Source organism: Bombyx mori, chromosome 11, assembly GCF_030269925.1.
Source record: "Bombyx mori chromosome 11, ASM3026992v2".
Classification (NCBI taxonomy): domain Eukaryota; kingdom Metazoa; phylum Arthropoda; class Insecta; order Lepidoptera; family Bombycidae; genus Bombyx; species Bombyx mori.
In genome coordinates, this window is record NC_085117.1 from 16,706,807 (window position 1) to 16,712,544 (window position 5,738).

Consider the following 5,738-nt stretch of genomic DNA (forward strand, 5'->3'; position numbering starts at 1 on the left):
ACGCCGGCGGCCATCTTAAGTCGATCTAAATCTAAGTTATGTTGGAGTTGAGAGCCAACTGAGTTCTCACCGGATCTTCTCGGTAGGTCGCGATTCCGATCCAGTGGTAGATTCTGCGAAGCGCTACTCTTGCTAGGGCTAGTGTTAGTAATACTCTCAGGTTGAGCCCGTGAGCTCATCTACCCATCCGGGCATAGCTAGAATAACCAGCCAATAGGTACGGAAAAATAAAAGTTGGAAACATAACATTAAACGTTGGGTTTAGCAATAGAGTGGCACTAGAACAAAGTTGTCAATGGACCTCTTCATTCCATCTCCTCTACAACAAATTAGGAGGAATCTTTATTAAATTAATTACAACAAAAAGATAGTTTCAAAGCTAAAGTTCAAGCACCTTCAATTAAATGTCAATGTAATTCAACAAAGGAATTCTCTTTCTATGAATGATTATCACTGTTTCGTTATTAGATTAGTTTTTCTTTTGTTCAGTGCTTGTGTCGGTGTAATTAAAAAAGCGAAAAAAAAACCTAGTCGCAGTTTCAATCGCTAAATTAAGAATTCGAAAATTAGAAAAAGATAATTCTGATGAAAAAGGAGATGCCCTATGAAAAATTACTAAAAATTTTCTGTTTTTTTTTTTACTGTCGATGAAACGGTGAAAGAATGTAATTGTAAATTATATTACATTCGTTAATGGCTGAAACGTCGTGACGTCATTTGGTATGTTTGTTTTCTTTAAAAACTTTTTCTTCTTTCTTTCCTATTACCCTCTGCTAGGGTCTAGGGCTGGAATCAAATTCTTCCATTGCATCGATCTTGGGTAGTCTATTCTATCTCCCCCCACGTCATGTTCAAGACTCCCAGTTCGTGCGCTACTAAGCAACGCCAAGTGGTTTTTTTTATTGCCCTTGTAGGCAGACGAGCAGAGCATACGGCCCACCTGATGGTGAGTGGTTACCGTCGCCCATGGACTTCAGAAATGCCAGGGGCAGAGCCAAGCCGCTGCCTACCGCAAAACCGGTTTTGGGACGCATCCCTTCTTTCTGCCAGAAGCTTTCCAGGTCAGTGCTCTCTTGGATAGATGGGTATCGGGCTTTCTTAATGTGTGACCAATCCAATGCCACTTGCGCGTAAGGATCTGCCTCTCTACTGGTGTCTGCTTGGTAATCCTCCATAACTCGTTGTTACTGATCGTGTCAGGATAAAAGGTTTTAAAAATTTTACGTAGGCATTTATCTAAAACTAGTTTTACAAAATTATATTCGAATGTATTTTGAAAAATATATAATAAAAACAGTCAATCATAATGAAATTGAATTCGCACTAACATTGTCGTTTCCAATAAGAGCTACCATTATCAACCCTGGAGCGCCCGAGACCTGAAATAATGAAAATTCATATTCGATAATTTCAATCTCCGACAGTTTTATTCATAAATCGTGCATACAGTATGTAGTACATTTTTAAAGAGTTTTAAACGTTGAGTGCTTTCAATTTTTATTGCTACGTTTAAAAGCCTCGTGTTGAGACTGCCTTTGTTTTTATTTTATTTTTTTATTGCTTAGATGGGTGGACGAGCTCACAGCCTACCTGGTGTTAAGTGGTTACTGGAGCCCATAGACATCTACAACGGCTGCCCCACCCTTCAAACCGAAACGCATTACTGCTTCACGGCAGAAATATGCAGGGTGGTGGTACCTACCCGCGCGGACTCACATGACGTCCTACCACCAGTACATTTGAGACTTCAATTTCATGACTTAAAATGGGTGACGTGTCACATTTCTATGGGCTCAAGTGACCGCTTAATATCAGGTGTGCCCTGAGCTCGTCTGCCAATCTGAGGCATCAAAAATCAAATATTAGGAATATACATGTGTACAATACAGTTACATCCGATGGTCTCTGTTAAAAGAATTCAATAGCACAACAAAGAAAATCAACAAAAGAGAGGATGGAGCTTATTTAATTAATTGACATTTCAGATTACGATCGATTATATTCTCAGCGGACTGAAGCCTTTGTTATACTGTATTCTCGTCCCCTTAAAATACTAAGTATCCTTTTTTCTAACTCACCTTATACTATTAGGTACTCTTATTCTCAACTCACCACAAATACTAGGTATTTTAATTACTAGCTCCTCTCAGAATACTAGGTATTATATCGAGAGGTGAAAGGCTATTCGTTATAAGCGACACTTCGCTTAATACATGACATTGATCTTCGTAATTTAAGGTCCGTTCTATTCGGTATTAGCATCAACAGTTCGAATTTTTTAATTGAACTTCAATTAAGTTTACTCCATTCAAGTTAAGGAGTATTTTTGAAATGATATTTTTTCTAAATTTTAAATGGCTCTCCTGTGAAGATCCAATAATGTCGCTTAAAATAAAAAAAGATATGTGGTGTCGTGGGACATCGGATAGGAACGAAGTTCCTTATTATAAAAATATTAATTTTAAGTTCTATTCGAGGTATAAAGAAAATAAAACTGGAGGTTTCGCAACAAACCACGGTCATTCGGTAACGTGCGAACTTATTGTGGTACACTTCATTCACGGTTGTTTGCATAAGAGTTAGTGTATTGCGCAAACTAACGCTCTGAGATCGTGGTCAATGAATGATAAAAAATATGTTATTTTTTGTACGTTATTACAAAGTTAAGTCGTACACTGTGTGCATTACTAATAAAAATCTTACGTTACGGACGTTTTTTCCCGGTTAGGGTACCCCTCCTAATCGTCCCATAAGGAACTTCGTTCCAATAAGCTTTCGCCCCTCGATATAAATGTTGATTCTTCTTTTGCCTTTCATGATATGTGTAGAGGTTAGTGAACGTCGCTTGGTTTCTATGGCTTCAAATGGATGAAGCTCACAGCCCCCCTCTCATCTTTAGATGGCTACCAAAACCCATAGACATATAAATAGACAACACAGTGTGAATGCCGCCACACATCTTGAAACGCAAAGCGAAAGTCTCAATAGTATTGTACAACAGCTGTCCCACTCTTCAAACCGGAAGGAATGAAATTTCGCGCCGTAAATCAGCAGAATGGTGGTACTTACCTAAGCGGCCTTCCAATACCAAATACACAAAACATGCAAATATGAAGTCGTCGTGGCCTAAAGGATCAGACTTCTGATGCATTCGTATCTAGCAATGCACCGATGTTCGAATCCCGTAAGTGGGTACCAATATTTGTAATGAAATACGTACTTAACAAACGTTCACGATTGACTTCCATGGTGAAGGAATAACATTTTCACTGGTGGTAGGACCTCTTGTGAGTCCGCGCGGGTAGGTACCACCGCCCTACTTGTTTCTGCCGTGAAGCAGTAATGCGTTTCGGTTTGAAGGGTGGGGCAGCCGTTCTAACTATACTTGAGACCTTAGAACTTATATCTCAAGGTGGGTGGCGCATTTTACGTTGTAGATGTCTATGGCCTCCAGTAACCATTTAACACCAGGTGGGCTGTGAGCTCGTCCACCCATCTAAGCAACATAAAAAAAAAAAAACATGAAGCAGTAATGTTTCAGTTCAGTTGCGTTACAGCTTGAAGGGTGGGGCAGCCGTTGTAACTATACTGAGACATTAGAACTCATACCTCAAGGTGGATGGTGGCATTTACGTTGTAGATGTCTATGGGCTCCAGTAACCACTGTGAGCACGTCAAACCACCTAAGCAATAAATAAAAACACAAAAAAAAATTAAATTATTTTCACAAGATGCTGTTTCTTCATTGAAGTCATTCACGAACACGTATTTAGGTTAAGCATTCGTTTCCTCAGGAAATTGTTACCTGCTTGCGGGATTTAAACGCCGGCATAGTCCTATCGCTTGATAACGAGTACAGCGTATGTCTTTTCTTCAGGATAACAATGAGTATATCCTACTGTAACTACTTGTTGGAGACTCTATTGTCGGAGAGTTATCTTTGTTAATGACATTTGATATTCAGTGACTGAGTTTTCTAGTTCTTATTCTGTATATATTTCGGAATCCATTATAATACGTGCAACAATCAAATCTTAGCGATCTAAAAACTTCTATAAGTTGAAATTACTCGCGCGTCATCTGATGTAAGTTAATAGTATTTTATAATGCCTTTTTTATGTTTGAGGGATCACTAGTGGCACGGAGGCCTTTCCAGTTTCACCAGGATATGTGGGCGAGCAAGGGCCCAGTCAGGAGGGGTGGGATTTGTTAACAGCTACCCCAGCGCCTTCAAAGGATACCTAACAACTCAAGAATAGGTAAATGCTTCGCGAATGAATCTACTATAATAAAAAGGTACGAATTTTGGGTTTTTAAAAATAATTTATTGGACAGCTGGCCTTATTACACCGATAGTAATATCAAGAGAGTTCGGACAGAGCTTCCGCACGCTACGACGGCTGGCGAGATAAGAGAGTTCCTACAGTCCTACACTGCTCCTTAAATAGGCGGTTGCAGTGTTGCTACTTTGTATTTTCATTTCCTTCCGACACTACTATAATGCCTCGAATCGATCGCATCAATGAGCTAGCGTATAGTACTAAAAGCAACATACGAACGAAACCACAAATATTTGTCGCTTAATCTCTAACTAAATAAGTCTCCTTATTCGCGCTTCCTTCATTCCCGTTTTCACTATTTATTTATTTATTTATAACTTCATATACTAGAACGTATAAAGGCGGACTTAATGCCATAGGCATTCTCTAACAGTCTACCTTAAGGGAGTGTAGAGATGAACCTTGGTAGGTGTACAGATTTAATAAACGTATCCCAATTCCTATGCTCGCGGCTAAAGATTTCTTTATTAGCTGATTTAATCGGTACATCGGCAATACATATTGATAAAAAGGATTCGATTGTGTAGATATCAAACTGAATATCCTTTGGAAACGCGCTTTTCCATATTCACGGTTCTCTGTGTTCACGGCATATACCCCGCTTTTACTGTATGAATCTATTAGATATAGAGTGTATGTTTTTTTTAACGTAATTAAATTACCATACATCACTACGAAATGGAGTCGTATAGAATCGTCATGATAATCGCCTTATCGTCGCCTTATCGTTGCCGCCGCTGATTACTCCCCGAATCCTGATCACGCAGGAGCAAGTCACCGTCGTCGCCCTAGACACGTCCTTACGGATCCATCAGATCCAATAACTCTTGCATTAGATACCCTCAGCTCTAACACTAGGAGCAGGCTGAGGAACCCCGGTAACCGTACTCATCGAACTCGACAAAGAGGTCGACGTGCAACCTAACCCATGCATCAGCCCGCTGAGTTTCTCGCCGGATTTTCTCAGTGGGTCGCGATTCCGATCCGGTAGTAGATTCATTCGCGAAGCAATTGCTCTTGAGTTGTTAGGTCTCCTTCGGAGGCGCTCGGGCAGTTGTTAGCAAATCCCACCCCTCCTGGCTGAGCCTTTGCTCGCCCACCTGTCCTGGTGAAGCTGGAAAAGCCTCCGGGCCACCAGTAATCTTTCAATCATAAAAAAAAGTCCTATAGAAATAATATATAAGCTCTTCATTTAATAAAAATATATGAACATCAGCATGAAACGCGAAAACAAGATTATCATTAGCACCAGAAGAATGTGTTTTTAAATTTTTTTATTTGTCCCTTAAAATGAAGAGCCTCACTCGCTTACCTAATTGCTTTTTTTTCTCTTTTGTCTACCCAATAATTACGTTCGTCTCGGCTTAATTAAATACAACACCATTAATTAGTTCGTTT